This window comes from Pteropus alecto, unplaced genomic scaffold (assembly GCF_000325575.1).
Source record: "Pteropus alecto unplaced genomic scaffold, ASM32557v1 scaffold45, whole genome shotgun sequence".
In the NCBI taxonomy this organism is placed as follows: Eukaryota; Metazoa; Chordata; class Mammalia; order Chiroptera; family Pteropodidae; genus Pteropus; species Pteropus alecto.
This window is the reverse complement of record NW_006442491.1, coordinates 25,712,148-25,731,269: the sequence shown is the minus strand read 5'-3', so window position 1 is coordinate 25,731,269 and position 19,122 is coordinate 25,712,148. Positions and strand designations below refer to the sequence as shown.

Here is a 19,122-nt window from a genome sequence, read left to right as displayed (position 1 = left end):
TTTGTAGGTATGGGGTTCCCTTTTGGGGGGGATAAAAATGTTTTGGAACCTGACAAAGGTGGCGCTTGTACAACCTTGCGAATGTACTAAATGCCATTGAACTGTATACTTTATTTATTATTTATTTATTTATAAAAAATTTTTTTAGGCCAGGCAACTCTTGGTTGACCTCACAGATTGCAAGGCCCTTGTCACCTTACAATCTCTTATTTTTTATTTTTTATGCCTACAGCACCCAGCCTTCCTAGTTGGTCTCCCATTCAAGTACTAAACAGGCCTGACCCTGCTTAGCTTCTGAGATCAGACGGGATCGGACTTGTTCAGGGCGGCATGGCCATAGATGAACTGTATACTTTAAAATAGTTCATTTTATATCGTAAAATGAATGTCACCCCAAATTTAAAAATAATTTTGAACTATTAACTGATATATTTCTTGTACAAATGTTTTTATCCCAGCACTTTTCTTAGGTTCAGACTAGTATGTTTGGCCTCGGTGGTGGTTTGTACAGCAGAAATGTAGAAAGAATAGAAATAATGTTAGCTTTTGTGTTTGAAACATTTTATTATGGAAAAATTTAAGTATACAAAAGTAGAGAGACTATAAGAAGCCGTATGCACCCATCATGTAGCTTTCACAGATATTGACTCATATATAAACTTATTTCACTATGTGTCTCAGTCACCTCCCTCCTCTACTGGATTATTTTGATGCAGATATCAGACATCATTATCATTTCATCTATAAATATTTTCTTATGTCTCTCTAAAAGATAAAAACTTTAAACATGTAACCACAACACCAGTATTACATGTAAAAAATCAACAACAAATTCTTAATATTATCGAATATCCAGTTAGTGTTCAAATTTGCATAATTTTAAAACATATAATGTGTTTGTTTGAATTAAGATCCAAACATAGTCCATACATTGCACCGATATGTCTGTTAAGTCTCTTTTAATCCATAAGTTTTATCTCTATATCTGTCTTTTTCTAAGCGTGGGAGCCGGAATAGATAGGACTTGGAGAGAGTCTCCTTCTTTCTGTCTTCAGGTTATTTATTGAAGAAATGAAGTATTTGTCTTGTAGGCTTTCCTACCTTCCGATTTTGCTGACTGCATCCCTGTGGTGTCATTTCATGTGACTAGTGTATTAATAGTCAGGTTAAATGTTTTTTAGCATGAATACTTCATAGGTGACTGTATACCTCTATCAGGAGGCACATCATGTATATTTGTCTATCTGTGAAATTTCTATCCATTGATGATCATGGCCTAAAGGTACTGTTTTGTTAAAGGCTGCAAAATAAAAAACTGCAAAATTCTAATTCTTTAAAATTTTTTTTCATTTACTAGCAGAAATAATTCTATCAAGAGAAACTTTCTCTAACCAGGCATTTGCTTATGAAATTCAGTTCATATAGGAAAAGTAGAAAAAAATGGTTAATTCTTTATTTAACAATTTTCAAAATGGTGAGTCAGTTCCCTAACATGCTCAAAGAAAATCCAGTGAGGCTTTCTTTTCCTTCCTCCCTTCCTTCTATTATTCCTTCCTCCCTCCTTCCCTCCTTTCCCCCCTTCTTTTCCCTCCTTCCTTCGCTTTTCCCTTTCCTTCCTTCCCCTCTTCCCCGCTTCCTTCCTTCCTCCTTCTCTCCCTCCCTCCCTCCCTCCTCCCTCCTCCCTCCTTCTTTCCTTCTTTCCCCTTCTCATTCTTTCTTTTTTTGGAGTATCATTATAAACTTATGGATTTTAAACTTGTTTGATTTTTAAGCCTTATTCATGATCAAATTGTGTCATCTTTGGCCAGCTAGAGCCTCTTCAAATTGGCTTCTGGGCCCTTTTGACATAACTCTGTACTATTCTTGCTTTCTGGAATGGCAAGATGTTCCAGGTTCATCTTGTATGTTTTTTTTTTTCCCCTCCAAAACTTGAATCAGACATTTCTCCATGGAGCGCTGATTCTTTCATGGGAAATGGTATTTAGATCTCTCATAATCTTTTATCTAGGGGTGCTCATAGCTACTGGATTGATAATTGTTTCTAGATCTTTTAGTGGATAGAAATCAACATTTTTAAGAGGTCTTCAATTCACACTTATATTTTCAACTTCAATTTAGATTATAGAATTTTTACTTCTTTGATTTTATATTTATATTTTTTGTTTCTTAGTCTTGGTTCCTAATGACAATAATATTAGATTTATTTGCTTTATCCCATAATGTATAACAATTTTTACCAATAATATAATTGCCAAAAACATTTTAAGTTATAAACATTTTTTTTTTTTGCAGTTCTTCTTATCCTTTTGAGTATATTCTGATGGGAATATATAGTCTTTAAGTGATTGTATCTAACATCATTTGAAACAATTCTTCTCAGAGTGGTTATGCTATCAATTGAATTCATAGTTTGGTACATCTGTTTCATTTTACTTTCTAGTTTTAGAGATTACTTTAGCTAAAACTAAATTTTGCTTTAATAATTATATAGAACTTTTATACTGTTCCATAGCTAAATCTTCAAAATGAAGTAATATTCAGGTAAGTCTAGCTTCTATATTTGTTCCCTCCACTCCAGTCTCTTCCTCTCCCAACGGTAATTACAGAACTTTTATACTGTTCCATAGCTAAATCTTCAAAATGAAGTAATATTCAGGTAAGTCTAGCTTCTATATTTGTTCCCTCCACTCCAGTCTCTTCCTCTCCCAAAGGTAATCATTTTTAAAATGTTTTTTGTTTTTCTAAATTAAACATATAAGCATATATGTATATTTATAGTATTTGTATTTCCTTTTTCTTATATAAATAGTGGTAAACCATATACACTTCTTTCATTTAACAATATATTCTGAAATTCATTCTATTACAGTGTATAGAGATAGTCTCATTCCTTTTTACAGCTGCATAGTACTCCATGGTATAAATGTACCATGATTTATTCATTTAATCCCCTGTCGATAGATGTCTGGGTAGTTTTTAGCTATTTGCTATCACAAAGAGTACTGTAACAAATGGTCTTGTGCGTAATCACTCTCAGGCCTTTGCTAGCATATTTTTGGGGTCAATTCTTAGATCTAGTATTGCCAGGTAATGCATATGTAATATTGGATTTTGAAGTCCTAGCCCAAGAATACTATCTGTGTGAGCTTATTCATCCTATCTCTCTATGCCTCATTCTCTCACCTGCAAAATGAGAATAATAACAGTATTTACCTTGAGGAGTTGTTGGGAAGACTAAATGGGCTAATGATTTGCAAGTGCTTAGAAAATGCCTGGTACCTAGGAGGTGTTCAGTAAATGTTAATGAGGAAAGGAAGTATGGGCATATGTAGCAGGTGGGAAGAGTGGATGATGGGACAGGTCTTTGAGAAGGGCTTCTGTACCTGCCCCTCAGGCCCCTGCAGGAGTGGTAGGACTAGTAGAACCCAGAGATGAAGTTTGGAGATTAAAGAAGAGATTGAGTGAATAGGACCTGGACTAATATCTGGATACCAGCATGAACATTGGTCCCTTGGGCTCCAAATGTCCCCCCTCCCAAGGCTTGGGTGCCACCTACATCCTTTGACCTGCCCTGAGATGTAGATGTACTCTGACAAAAAAAGGTGAGAGAAAACCCTCACTTGACTGCCTTTAACCTGAATTTACTTAGAATAAATCTCTGCCACTAGGCAAATGGGCATTACACTTAATTATAGAAAAATTAAGCGTTGTATATATTTGTTTTACATGAGTTTATAGCCTGTGAAATTGACACCTATTACAGCATAGTTTTTGACTCATAGCTTGAGGCACAAGAAGAAGAGCAGGATGTGAGAGAGTGGAAGGAGGGGGAGTCTAGAACTGTGCTGTCCAATATGTAGCTACTGACCTGTGAGGCTAATGGCTATTGTACTGGAAAACCTAACTATAGAACATTTTTGTTACTGCAGAAAGTTCTGGACAGGGATGGTCTACTCTAACCTCAAGGAACAGCATATGTGGAAATGTCTATTGGACATGCATGGGGCAGTAGAAAGTAGACCCGTGGGGCTGGAGGCCCCATCCTAGTCCTGACATCTCTGGTGCCCAAGGAAATGGGACAAAACTTGTCCTCTGAAGGTCCAGGGTAGCTGCCTGCAACCACGTGGCCATCTGAGTGGGTGTCTTAGGCTCTCAGTTCCTCCTCCCTCCTCCAGGGAGTATCTGCCTGCAGTTCCAGCTCTCCATCCCCTTCCTTCCAGCCTGTTTTCCCTAAAGTCATGCCCAGGTCTTTTTCCCAGAATACTAGCAGGCCCCAACTCAGGTGGTCTATTTGCCTTTCATTATCTGCCAAAGCTGGATTGACATGGCTGGTAAGCTGCCTAAAGGTGGAGGCAGGCAAGGCACGCTCAGCTGTTTCCTACAATCTCTGCCGCCTCATATTTCCTGTTCCTACATCCAGGTCCCTGGGCCTATCAGTGTGGAGCGGAAGCCTGCCCCTTCCCTTCCCCCACCTTGTTTACTTTTGAAAAAGGAGAAATAGAACTGCCCCAGGGTCCTGAGCTGGGCTGACAGCATATTCTCCTGCAGGTCTCCCAGCCCTGAAACTTCCAGCTCTCAGTCCTACTCAGGTGCTCACACCCACCGTGACAAATAGCCCTGGCAGAGGCTTCCTCTAGAATTGCAAAGTCTGAGGAGCCTGGTGACCCAGACCCAGGGGAAGCCCCCCTGCTCTGTTCTGCTTGGTTCTGCAGGTAGGAAGTGACCACCTCATTGCTATTTCATTTCCACTCAAAAAAAATTTCTTGGTCATCTATTCTGAGCCAGACCCTGAGAATGCCAGGGTCTAGAAGACAACGGAGCCCCCTGCCCTTCAGCCATTCATTCCTGGTGGGAGAGACAGACAGCAAATATGGAAAGAGGGTCCTGGCAGAGGAACTGGTCGGAGGTGGATTCTGATGCTGGAGGTTCTTCTGGGCTTGGAGGGCGCTGTGGATGCTGGGCAGGGAGATGGGTTCAGAAAAGCCGGAAAAGGAGAGAGGAGGTATGAGTATGATGTGAAAGCTCTGTGAGACAAGGACTATGGCCCATTTGCCCTCTTTGGATCCTCAGTGCCTGGCCCAGAGCAGGAGCTGATTAAACAGTGAATGAATGAATCTATGAGTGAGTGAATGAATGAAATAATGCTGACTGAGATAGGGAACAAAACTGAGGGCTTCTGAGCTGGCCTTGCGTCTGTGGTCCCCTCTACTGCCCACTATTCCATGGGACATGGACCCCAGCCCAACCAGCCAGCTCAGGTCCATTCATGGTGCAGGCATCTCTATGCAGCTGGCTCCTCACTTAGCAATTTGTCGAATAGAGACATCAAGTGGTCAGGCCCTAGAATGGCAGTGGTCAAGCAGAAGACATGAAGCCACCTAGCCTTTATGCTAGGATGAGCCTGGATCCAGGCAGGTCTTGATCCTGTGTCCACCCTGAAACTTATCCCAGCTGAGCTCAGATTCCAGCCCTAGAAGGAGCTCTAACTCTGGTCACAGACTGAGGCCCTGTCCCTCCCAAACAGTACCCCTAATTTTAAATTCGTACTAAAAGACATGATACCCCTTACCAAAACTTTTTATTGAAGTGTAGCATACATTGAGAAAAGTGCCCATATCACAAGAATTTTCACATACTGAATATCCATGTCATCAACACTCACTGCCAGCACCCCAGAAGCCCTTCCACACTTTTTCATAGCCGTGACCTCCCAAGGTTAACTGCTATCCTGACTTCTAGCAGCATATATTAGTATTGTGTTTTTTTAATTTCTATATGTTTGAAATCATACAGTGTATACTTTTTGGTGTCTGGTTTCTTTTGCTCAACATTGCGTTGGTGAAATTCATCCCTATTTTTGTGTGTACTTGTTGACAGTTCATATTCATTGGTATCTAGTGTTTCGTGAGATCACCGAGAATCTAACCAAAGGGTTTGAACCCAACTCTGACCAAGTCTTTGGATCCAGCTGCCAATTTGCAGGAAGCACAGAGGCAAAATTTACACATCTCTCAAACTCATAAACTCGTAAAGGACCATTTTAATTACTTAACTGCTTATTTTTAGTAACCCTTATCTGAACAGGTATTTTGTAGACTTAACCTTGAAGGATTCACCAGGAAGGAACTGTTTTTACTTTACTGGGCTTCAGTATCACACTGTGGGCCTTCATCAAGAAGATTTACTGTCAGGATCTTGCTGAGGACAGCGTTCATTCATTCTGTCCACAGTGGCCTCTCAGTGGGAACTCCAGGATAAATTTCTTCCACATCTTAATAGTAGTTATAGGCATTTTCCTTGAAAGGAAAAGGTTTTGCTTTCAGCTGACAGGCTTGATTAATTACGTGATGGATATTGTTTCCCTTTTTATAATGGTTGCTAGGAAGCTCAGAGTCAGATTTGTGGCCCAGGCTTTCCATGGGCCCAGAACTCCGGAGACTGTGTTGTCTTTACTAATCTCACTCCTGGTTGCTCTTAGCTTTCCTTCTCTCATTTTCCTTTTGTGCTCATTTCTTTACTTTAAAAAACATTTTTTTTTTACCTTTACTCTTGAATTGTCAGTTCTTGAGGGATGCAGTGAGGTGGCCACCTCAGAAACATGGAAGTGAAAGTAACAGGGTTGCCTTTGAGAGTTAAATGCAGGGATCAGCCCAATCTGTGTGGAGCAGAGAAGTGCAAGTCCTCCAGGTAGAGACAGGACAGCTTCCGGGCACAACACAACTGTAACCTAACCTGCAGCTTCAGCCCTCACCATGGGCGTGTGTTGTCTTCCTCAGTGTCCCCATCCCCCAACGTGGCCTCCTCTCCATACTCCTGCCCCGTGGTTAGCAGATCAGGTTCTGATCTTGGTATTTGACTGATTTCCCCCTTCAGACTGTGAAGGGGGGACCGCTCCTATGTTTGTGTCTCCTGAAAGCCAAGGCAACAGTCAACCTGTCACTTAAGAGGAGATTTATAACTTTCAGTTCAAAGAACCATTTTTACAAGAGGGATACTTGAGTGGTTCCCAGCTGTGGTGGCTCCCATGAACTGGGGGCTGGTGGGTCAGACAAAACAGGAGAAGGGGACACAAATCTGGGCCCCTGGGGATGCCAGCGCTTTTATTGTTGGGCCTGTTTAATACTTTCTGTAGAGCTGGAAGGCAGCTTCTCAAAGTGGCCATTGCTTTTTTGGGCCATCTCAGTTGTCAAGAAATGGTCTTTCTAATCACAAATGAGCGAGGAGTGTGGCAAAGTCATTCGTGGGCTGGATTTCCCCCAGTATTAGGTGAAGCTTGATCCTGGCCGCCTCCTCTTGGTTGGTGTCACAGGCGAATTTTGGGGCTACCTTGGGAGGTGAGCATAATGTCTTGTCCAAACTCTAGAAGGATTGGAGGGATGTTATACTTATTTTCTTTATCTTCTGAGGGGCTATTTTACCAAAAATTCTTTTCCTGGTTACAAAGTTTCCCTCTTGGTGGAGCAGAGAGCCTGGCATTCGCAGCATCCTAGGAATTTATAACGCCAGGTCCCCCGTGCTGGGCAGAATACAGTCTCCCAAGTACATCTGCATTGTAATCCCTGAAACTGTGACTATGTTGTTACCTCACATGCAGAAGGGACTTTCCAGATGTTGACTACATTGAGGATCTTGAGATGAAAAGATTATCCTGGAGTATCAGGATTATGTAATTACGGAATCGAGGCACGGTCAAGGCCAGAGAAAGAGATAGAAGGACAGGGAGCAGAATCGTGAAATGCAACTGTTGGCTTAAAGATGGACAGGGCTGTGAGCCACAGAGTGTGGGCAGCTGCTAGAAGCCAGAAGAGGCAAGGAGCAGATTCTAGCCTGGAGCCTCCAGAAGGAACACAGCTCTGCTGACACCTTGATTTTAGACCAGTTCTGACTTACAGAACTATAAGATACTATGTATTAAGTGGTTAAGTTGTTATAGTAGCAACAGGAATTTAACATAACCTGCCTTCCACCCCACACTCAACATTTGAAATAAGCCTTGTGGATTTTTCCTCACCTGGCAAATATATTCAACAGTATAAAGAAAAGAGGTGTCCTGGGGGCTGGGATTGGGCTGGCAGAGCCCTTCCAGGAATGTTCCGAAGAGAAGGGGTCAGAGCCAATGGGCTTTGGGTATCTGGTCAGATAGCCCCGACGGAGTGCAGCCGGCCATCCCAGCCTGATGCCATTGAACGTTCACTTCTCCTGGCTCTGACTCGGGGGTGAAAGGCTACTCATGGGGAGAGGATGTTCTGGTCTGGCCAGTGAGAAAATGCTGGTACCAATTGCTCACTGCATATTCTCAAAGGGCTCTTTGGGCCTACGCCAGCCCTGTGTTCTGACGATAACAGCAAAAGTTTTTGGAGAATGTACTGTGTGCCAGCGCTTTGCATGGGTTAGCTCATGGTATTTGCACCAGGAGCTAGCTCTGCTTGACCCTGGGCTGTTGGTGTGGACTTCAGAGTGGCCAGTGAGCCCGGGATTTGGTCACTCAGTGGTGGCTGAGAGGTTCTCGGGGTGCCAGCATGAATGCCCCAGGCCAGGATCATAACCTCTTCCATCTTTACCTTTTCCGATTTCCGCAATTGATATTTCTAAAAGCTGCCTCGAGTCCTTCTGGAACAATGTGGGGATATGTAAGCAAATAGATAATTTAAAAATCTGACTGCAGACCAGCCACAGACTGACCCTCTAATCCTAACCTCATACTAAACTTGCTCTCTATGCCCCCTGACCTCTGACCCTGGCCCCATACTGGGTCCTAACCTTGGACAAACTTCTCTCAGTTTACAGGAATAACTCACTGAAGGTTCATATGTGCCAGACATCAGTCTAAGGGTTTACATTCATTAATTGATTCTGTCTTCCCAATGACCCTAGAGGTAGGCATTAGTATAATTCCCATGTTAGAGCGAAAGACAATATATTCTGAAAGTATTGCTTCAGGCTTGGACTTTGAGTGTAATAGATCAAAATTGATCTATCAAATTCATTTATTCACTCAATCATTTATTCAACAAACATGTATAGTGCTCCTGCTTTCTGAGACAGAGTGCAGATGCTGGGGATACCAGAGACCAAGGCAGATAAGGGAGGGGCTTCAGCCCGCAGAGCTGATGGCAGTTTCACCTCCTCCCTGTTTGCTGCCACTCATTGGGGACACTGCCTCCAGGTGGGGTAGCAAGGTTTTGGGGGTGTGTGTGAATCTGACCCCTTAGTTTCAGGTCATGACCCTTTCCCAGAACCTCCAGGGGACAGAATACTCTGGGAGGTGTTGAGAAAGGAAAGCGAAACTTCATCAAAAGCGTTTCCACGGTCTGAGTCTGGGGCGAGACGACGTCGACGCAGATTCTGAGAGCACCATGTGGGCTCTGCCATGGCTACGCCCACCTGGGCGCCAAGACCAGCAAATGCCCTTTACACTCGCCCCAGGCAGTGTAGGTGGGTCTGGAGTGAGGCTGTTTCAATTCAGCTGTCTGCAATCAAACTCAGCAGGTGTCAGCAACCGTTTGTGGAAAAAAAAAGACGAACCTCACTTGGGCTCCGAGGCCAAATGGGCAGCTCAGCGGCTGTGTGGCCTGGGGCAAACTGCTTTCCTCTCTGAGTTTTCCCTTCGTCATTCATCGGAAAAGACCAGCGAGATCTACTAGGGTTGTTCATTCATTCAATCATTTCCGTCTTCTATTTTTAAAACTTTTTTTTTTAGTAAAACTTCTCTTTTTTTTTTTAGATACAGAAAACCACACGAAACACATGGATGTTTTAATGAGTTATCTTAAGACACACATCTTTGTAACCACTACCCAAATTAATAAAATAGAACTTCTCAAGTACTCATCTCCTCAACTCCCTCCAGGTGCCTTGTTACAATGTGTGCCCTCTCACTGCAATGAACTAGTAGCCTGACTTCGTCATGGTTTTCCTGCAACACATTGTTTTATTACCCGTGTATCTCTAGATACTATAAGTTTAGACTTGCCCATTAAAAAAATATACATCTTTAAAGTCTCTTTTAATCAATAGGTCCCCCTCTACCATTTCTTTTCTTTACGAGCTATTTGTTGAAGGACCCAGCCGTTTGTAGAGTTTCCCACAGTCTGCATTTGCTGACTTCATCCTCAACATGCAGGTCAAGGTTGTTCCTCTGTTCTCTATGCTTCCTGCAAGTTGGCAGCTGGATCCAGAGGCTCGATCAGACATAGGGTCTCTCCCTCTGGCTAGATTCTCGGGCTTATGTTCTTTCATCTGGTGGCACTTAATGTCAGGAGTGGTTGGTGATCATTATCGGTTAGTCCATTAATTGATTGGGAGTTACGAGTAGCAACATGCTCACCCTCTTCTTTCTTTTTCAGTTACCAGTTGGAAAGAGACTTTTATAAAGAGATGCGTCCCCTCATTTACCCTTTGTTACTCAGTGGTACAGTTCACATAGGAAGGAGGATTCATGGCTGATTTTTCCCCTCCAATCACCAATTTTCAAGAGAATAAATTGGTTCTCTATCACCTTCCAAAGGAGACCAGTGCATTTCTTTTCAATATCATTATCAATTCTAGTATCTAAACATATTTGAGGGGTTACAATCAATTACAAGTGTGGTTCTTTTTGAAGGTCAAATTGTCCCATTGTCTCATGTCATGAGAGCCTCTTCATGTTGGCTTGAGTCCTTTCGATTTAAACCTAGTGGTTTCTGAGAGCTGTCTTGCTCTCTGAATAATGAGATGTACCAGATTCATCTTGTACATTTTCTGCTCCAGACCTAGAATCAGCTTTTCTCCATGAGACTTTTTTTTTCCTTTTTTTTTTAAAGTGAGAAATGGTATTTTGTGATCACCGTCTAGGCGCTAGGGATGTTATTCCATTGCAACTTTTTGGTTATAAAGAAACATTTTATCATACATCCCTCCCCCCAGCCAGAAACCAAGAAGATAGCACCCTATGTCCATACTGATAATTTTAATTCACAGTTAGGATTTTTATTTAATCTCTTTTGTATTGTATCTCTCCTTCAAGGATATAGGGGATCATAGAATTAGAACATCTCAAAAATACTTGTTAGCTTTGTCCCACATCACACACATAAGACATGTAATAGTCTCAAAATGACGACAGTAATACCACCACCAATCGAATTACTGGGAACAGTTAAAGACATTTTTTCCTGACATAGGCTCTTCCCATTTTCCATACTTTATTAATGGTCTTGTAACTACAGGTAGCTGTTACGTGCTATATTATCTCCTTTCCACCCCCATTTGCAGAAGTTGTTAACAGTAAGTGTATTTAATGTTCACTACCAGTCCATTTTTTTTTTTTTTTTAGTCTTTCTAGTTGTTTTGGTTGTCTGATACTTGTTCTCTAGTAGATTCTTCAGGAAAGGCACATCAGAACAATATTCCCTGAGTTCTTTCCTGTTAATAATAATTTGTCTAAGCCTATTATACTTAAAAGTCCATTTTGCTAGACATAAAATTATTAACTTACATTTTCCTTTTTTGAATAGCTCACATATGTCACTTTATTTTCTTCTAGCATAAAGCATACCTCTTGAAAAACCTGATAATAATCTAATTTATGTTTTCTTATGCCAGTTGTTCTTGTTATTACTTGCCTAGAGGACTAAAGGATTTTTTTCTATTTCTTTGAAGTCCAGTAATTTTAGTAGAATGTCTTAATTATTTCTGATTATTCTTTGCTGATATTTTCAGGTATGTAGTATAAACTTTCAATATGTAATTTCAATTTTAAAAAATTTTGGCAACTTTTTTTGAACTAAAGTTTTTAGTATTTGTTCTATTCTCTTGCTTTGGTTTTTCCGCAGGGACTCATTATTTGTATGTTGGAACTTCTTTGCCTAATTCCAATATTTTTCACTTTCTCTAGAATATTAAAAAATCTTTCTTCATTTCTTGTTGATTTAAAATATTTCCCCCCTTTTCGCCTTTGTCTCTTAAGGCATTACTTAAGGTTGGGTTAATTTGCTCTATGTTCCTTCTGTTTCAGCCTTCATTTCTAAAACGATTTTTTCTTGTATTTCTTTCCTGAGTTTTGTCTCCTTATATATAAGATTTTCTAATTCTGATTTATGTTGTTTTTTTCACATCTTGCCTAATTAAAGAATGTCTTTTAGGTCATTTTGCAGCAGGAAAGTGGTTTGGATCTGTTCTGAAGAAACGTGTTACTGGCATGATATTATTCTTCGTAGGGATGCTATTTTGACCCTAATTCTCCTTTGGCTGAAATTAATTTTCTGTGGCATTTGACCCGAACACTTCTCGGTTGCTCATTTTCATGTGAAGTTAGTGTTCCTAAACTCAAAGGTGACATTCAGGAAGGCATTTTTCTCACCTCGCAAGCTCCTCGTCCTCTTGTTCTCATGTGGTTTACACAGATGGTGGTGGCCTGGGTTCTGAAGTTTCCAGCTTAATCTCCTTCTGCCACTTTCATCTGGATCTGTCCTTTCCTTCCTCTCGATTGTCTTGAAAGAGCCTCTTCCATTTCGATCAGGCTCCAAGCAGTTTCTCCTCAGCAGGGGACCCTGTCCTGAAAGGGAACCCCAGCCGGCCAGTATGGAGAGTTTGCCAGGCTGGGGTTGGTGTGCTCCAGACCCTCAGCCCTTCCTGAGGGCTCCTGACCTCACCTGCTATGAGACTGGGCAAGACCCCTCCTGGTTTCAGTGGCTCTTCTCAAACTGTCCCTCCATGTTTTCCAGTGAATACCTACCTCCTGGCTATTTTGGGGTTTTCTTCTTAGTTCCATCAGACACCTCCTTGCTTCCCTCTGCTGGCCTACAGTTGGGGCTTCAAAGGCCAGAGCCAAGCTGGGAACAGCCTCTCAGGGGAGATCCTAGGGCATCTGATAACATGCAGGTGGCTACTGGGGTTTGTGCTCCCCCACTCATTTTGGTATTCATGGGGATACCTATGTTGCCTAATTTTGAAGCGAATGTTGTCTGTGGGTTTTGCTTTTGTTAATTTTCCCTGTTTATTTTTATGTGGGAATTGGGAGAGATTAAAAAAATGATGCATTGCTATTATATCCCCAGCTAGTTCACTATTTTTGATGTCAGGTCCCATATTGGGCCACAGGGAAGATGAGATGAAATACCAAATGTCTGTAAAAAGGTGCCTGGCCATCTTAAGCATCCTGTAAACTAGCTGCTCCTCCTTTCTGCTGCCCTGCAACCCAGCCTAACCTTCTCATTCAACTCTGCAGGTTTGCCCTCTGGTCCTTGTGTCTGACTCACAGGATGGAGCATGAAGTAGGGCAGGCCCCCAAACTGGCTTTCCTGAGCCTGGGTGACGCTTGGCCTTTATGCCCTTGCCTTGCCCTTCCTGAGGAGTTTTGACCTCACCTATTATGGAACTGGGGCCTCTCTGGGCATTTCTTCCTAGAGCGAAATTTGGAGAAGAGATGGGAAAGACCTCTTCTACACCTGACCTTCCCGCCACCCCGCACCCCCATGAAAGGGGTGGTCCAGGCGGCTGAGAAGCCGGCTGTGAGCCTGCTGCGCCATCTGCTGCCCGTTTGTTTAATTGCAGAGAGGAGTGGCGTTAAGTTTAGTGGTGGGAGCACCGTGCCCATTCTCCTCTCCTTCAAACCAATGAGGTGGGTTAATCATTTCTCCCCCTAGCTGAAAGAGATATGTTTATGTTAAAACAGTGACAATAAAGGGAAATAGAAAGTTTTCCCACATGCTCCCACTGCTTAAAGAAGCATGACTTTAACAAACAAGTGAAGGTGTATATTTACTCTAAGGGGGCTGGGTGGGTGTGTCCTGCCCTTCCAGTTCCTGAAAGGGGTCCAGAGACCCCGGGTATTTACACTGGCAACAAGGGGAGAAGGAGCTCAGTTTCTGTAGGCTTAAAGGCTTGGATTTGAACTCCCTACGTGCTACTATGTACTAGGCACTGTGCTCAACGCAAGGGTTACAAGGATGAACATGGACCCTTTTATGGGGCTTACAGGTTAGGAGGGTAGCAGGATGTTAAAAGGTCACATGTCATGGGATTGTAATCACTATGCATGCAATGAAGGAGGTGTGAGTGTGGAGCTGGGAACCTGCCAGACCTCCAGCTTCAGACCTCACACCTTTGGCTTCAGGCAGGCTTTCCAGGTCACGGCTTGTTCTTGCTCACCTTCCCATATAGGCTGGTCTACCCTGACCAGGGAGTGGGGTGCCAAGGGCTGGAAGCCAGGCCAGAGAGAGCGTCCTGGGGCCATCACATGGATCTGTGCTGGTCCAGAGATCTGGGGTCTCACAGTCTCTGTGCTGATGCATAGGATGTAGGGGTCTAGGCCGGTGAGGTCAAGGCTGCCTGGAATGGTGGGCAGAGAAGAAGGCAGGGCTTCTGGAATGTGGCCACAGACCACTGAAAACCCCTGGGCCTCCATCTACCTTCCCAAGCCAGGCTGGGGCCAAAGCCATGGCTCCGTCCAAAGAGTGGATGGAGCTAAGCCACCAGGTGAAGGGACAGAGCTGGGACAGGAAGCAGGACTACTTTATTGGGTTCTGGAAGTCCCCTCTGTCATGCACACTGGCCTGAGTCACCTCATGTGACCTTCTGGATTTTCAGGGCTTTCTGGTAGCTCCACCCTATGCCTCCAGCATGATGGAAAAAACAAGTTCCTTTGGAAACAGAAGGTTTTTTGTGTCTCAGCTGACTGCAGTATCTTATCTAGATGGAGGTTTTTTTTTTTTAATTGGGGCAGGGAGCCCCAGAAGGAATCACAAGCTAAAACAAACAGAGGAACCACAAACAGGGCTCTGGATGCAGATCTGAGAGTCCTAGTGGACCCCCAAGCCAGGGAAAGACCAGGGCCAGAGCCAGTACTCTGCTGCTATCTAGTGGTAGATTTTGGAACTGCTGCTGGACCAGATGTCCCGTCTCTTGCGGTGTGACTTTAGAAGTTCAGCCCTGCTTAGCTCAGCTCAGCTCAGCAGAGTGGACTATAGATGAACATAGTAGAGAAGGTGGTAAGATCTGGCCATAGAGTCAGTTTCACCCTCCACTGTCCCAGGCTTCACCACGGTTCTGAAAATCAGGGACAGTTCCAGGAAAGGGAAACCAGGCATTCACCGCTCATCTGACATACACACACACACACACACACAAAGAGAGACCACCATGGGCCTCAGGGCCTATGTCACTGGTATTTCCCTCAGACCAGACCCTCTAGTTGTCTTGAATATGGAGTTTACACACGCACCTGGAACCAGGTGTGGGGCCACAACGCATGATGGGGATCAATAGACTGCATGGTGCTGGATAACTCAGGTTTTCCCATGTAGGTCCTCCCAGAATGGGCAACGTGCAAACTGGTCCAATGTGCAAACACTTGACTAGAAACGTAAGCCCCTCCTCCCAGGTGCCGTCTATCTCTGGGTATTGTACATGCTGGTCGCATGGTGTAACTACCGGGGTGCCACCTGCCCTGAGACTAGCTAGCCGAAGGCCACAGAGCACTCTGCTGAAATCCTGAAATCGGGCTCGCAAAAGGTTGTCCTGCTTATAAAACAAGTAATTAAAAACAACAACAACAACACATCATTTAAAACCCTTACGTATGTCTCCTAAGAAGTTGTCTGTCTTGGAAAAATAATAAAAGAAAAGGGAAGAAAGAACAAGGTCAACAGAAACGTGGGAAACATTTTGGCAAGTGGGCTTTAGAAACTTAACTTGGCGTCAGCCAGGGTAAACGAACTAGTACATTTGTTTTTGTATACACTTTTTATTAATAGAAACTTATTTCCTCCCTACCTCCCACCCAAATGATGTTAAAAGCTATTCAAAAGAATATGGCCACATCCATGGGAACTAGAACATACTCAGACTTTGAGATGCATGGTTGTGGGCTGTAGCACTGCTTGTACAAGTAAAAATTTAGATAAAACCCATGTCATCAGCAGGAGCATGAAAAAATAAATTTCAATGCATATGGGAGATGTCAGTGGTATGACGGCCTCCTTAGTTAGAACGAACGGTTCTAGGTGTTGACATGCAGAGATCTGAGGAATAATACGGAGCCGGAAAACAAGTTGCAAAAGCCTACATTCCATTTATTATTTATGGATTTATATATTTGTAACAAAACGTGTGAAAACATGGATGGCAGACACACTACTTTCATTTGCTAAGAAATCGATGAATGCCCGGGTAAGGTCTGGTCATCTTTCAGACCTCAACTCAATAGGTCATTTTCCCAGGGAAGGCTTCCCTGACCCCCAGGCCAGGTAGACACTCTGATATCCTGTCTCGGAAGCCACACTTTTCTTTCATGTCTCTTATCGGTCTTGTATATTTATTTGTGTGATTATTTGATTAATGTCCATTTTCCCCACAAGATCCACTTGGGCAGGGACTCTGGGTACCTTCTTTACCATGCCGTCCCCAGTGCCTTGTCTAGTGCCTAAGGCAGAGTGGGCACCTACTAAATGAACTGCAAGCTCCATAAGAATGGGAGATGCGGTGTCTATTTTCTTTCTCACTGAATCCCCCAAGGCTTAGAGATTAAGAGGGAAGACTGTGATGTCAGAGCTCAAATCCTGGCTCTGCCACTTGCTATGTGACCTTAGGCAAGTAACTTTGCGTCTCTGAGCCTCGGTCCTGATCTGTACAAAGGATAATGATATTTTCCTTCTTTAGAGTGTTTTTAGAATTTAACGATATAATCTATAAAAACAACCCATGAAAGAGCTTGGTATTAGGACCTCCATTGATATTTGCTGAATGTCTAAAAGTATGTAAATGTTGATTCACTATATTGTACACCTGAAATTAATATAATATTGTCTACCAACTATACTTAAATACAAAAAAAAATCCTGAACAAACAAGAATGTGAATAAATAAGTATGTAAATAAATGAACGCTCTGCTTGTGAGAAGCACCGGTAACCCCCGCCCCGCCTCCACGCCCGCCGCCCCCGGAGGCCAATTGGGCCATCTTCCTCATTGCCACCAGGTGGCGCTATGATCATTCGCAAAGGCGATACTTAAGCCCATCAGCTCGCTCAAAGCTTCGGTAATTTCCAGCCTCCCTTCCAGCGGTTATCCTGACTATAGGTCTCCAGGTGGCCATTTGGCCTTTGCACTAAACTCTCAGGGATGGGGAGCTCACTGTTCTCAGGCTGGAGACCCTTGCAGGGCTGGTCTGAGGGGCTCCATTCTCTGAATGGGGGCAGCCGGACACCAGGGGAGCTGGGATGGAAAGCAGTGGGCAAACCAGGGTTGGTGTAGAGTAAGGCAAATGAAGTGCCCAGGGTGCAAAGTTTAAGGAGGTGCTCACCCTCAGTGTGGAGTCTGAGGGGCCAGGCTGTGGGCCCGTCCAAAGCTTTAGTGCTCCCTGCTGCCCTCTGACCCACAAGATGTAAAGCACTCACCAGGCGCCAGGCTGTACAGTGGCAACTCACTAGTTCTTCTGAAGAACTCCAGCTGGTAAGAACTATTAGGATAATCATTCTCAGATAAGAAAATTGACACAGAGACAAATTAAGAAGTTTTTTATGTAAAAGAGGGCAAAGCCGGGATCTGAATGAACCCTGGCAGTTTGGCTCTGGACGCCATCTTTGACCATTACCCTGCGCTGCTGTGATAATGCGTCATCCTTGCCTCCCCCTAGCAAGCCCCGCTCCCGTCCAACACTTATTTACTCATCAGTTGTTCTATTCCAAGCCCTGTGCCGGTGGGGGACCAGGCCAGAGTGTGACCAGGGCTTGCAGAGTTTATAGTCCCTCAGGTGAGGGCCATGCTCTGCCGTATCCTTATCCCGTGACCTTGGACAAGTCACTTAACTTCTTGGTGCCTCAGTGTCTTCATTAGAAAATATATATGATACTCCTGGCCTCGTTGAGTTGGGGGAGGATCAACGACTCAGACCTGGGGGAGCTGGGGCCGGGCACACAGGAGGAATTTGGGAAGTGTCACCTAGAATTCTTATTGGTGTCATAGTGGAGACGTGTCTTCCAACCCACCCGGCCACCATCTCTGGGTGCCTAGCGGCCAAGTGGAGGAATGGAAGAGGAAGCAAGTCAGAGTCTGACACTTCTGGCCCTGACTTTTGGCTTTGGCACTGTGACTGTTCCAGATGCAGGATTTTGGACAAGCTGCTTGATTTGAGTTTTTCCTCTGGAAAACAGGAATGACTAATACCAACCTTGTGGTGTCCTTGTGGCTGCTCGATGAAGTAACAAGGTTGAGAGCTTGGCACATGATAGGGGCCTTTGTAAAATTTCATTTCCTGTCCTCAAGAGGCATCAGACGACCTCAAAAACCCAGGGCTCAGCACATCTGGAATTTGGGCGTCTCCCCTTCTCTGAGGAGGACATGGACCTGACAGGCTGTGGGATTCTATTTTTTTTTTTTTTTTAATGCTTCCTTTCTTTGCTCCTGTCTGAATTTTGCTTTTTGGGAAAGGGGGGGATGCATTTCACAGCCGCCTGTGCATGGGGCTTTATGTTGGATGTCCCGGTGCCCAGCAGAGGGCGATATCCTGTTCTCTTGTCATCCAGGACTGTTGGAGGGTCAGTTGGTGGGTGTGGGGTCTGGGGCCCTCTCTCTGCACCTGAGGCCTCTGGGAAACCAGATGGCAGGTGGGAGCTGAGGGCTGAGGGGCGGCTAAGGGCTGGGCAGCCCTGTTTGGTCCAGCCTCCTCCTCCAAGGTGTCCTGGTCCCCTCCCTCCTCTCCAACGCGGCTCCCGGTGCCTCTGTTGTCCGGCCCTGAAACCAAAAGAGGGGGCATAGCTGTGGCCCTGTCCTGGGGGTGCTGGGACTGGGGGTGGCAGTGCCCAGGGACCAGAGGGAGGGCCGCTGAGTACTGAGAAGCGGCTGCTCAGGGATCTGGCCTAGCAGGCATCACCCCCTCCTGCTTCCGTTATTCCCCCCAGGGTCGTGGTGCTGGGAGCCTCGTAGGAGGGTCACCCAACACATTCCTACTGGATAGGCACTTCCATGCACACTGTCACACTGCCTGTCCATTTCAGAGATGGGGACACTGAGCCTCAGCAGCAGGACTAGATGCGACTCACCCAAGGTCCTGAGGCAAAGAAGTCTCTCGGAGGATTCTCACCCAGCTCTGCCTGCCCATCCTCTGCCCGCTCCCCTCCCCCGACCCTCTAGCACTTACTTTTAA

The 19,122-nt window shown here is 44.3% G+C and overlaps 1 pseudogene; it reads right to left on the bottom strand.

The window, feature by feature from the left end:
* Nucleotides 1-223: 223 nt before the first annotated feature.
* Nucleotides 224-342, bottom strand: LOC112471262 (annotated as a pseudogene).
* Nucleotides 343-19,122: the final 18,780 nt, after the last annotated feature.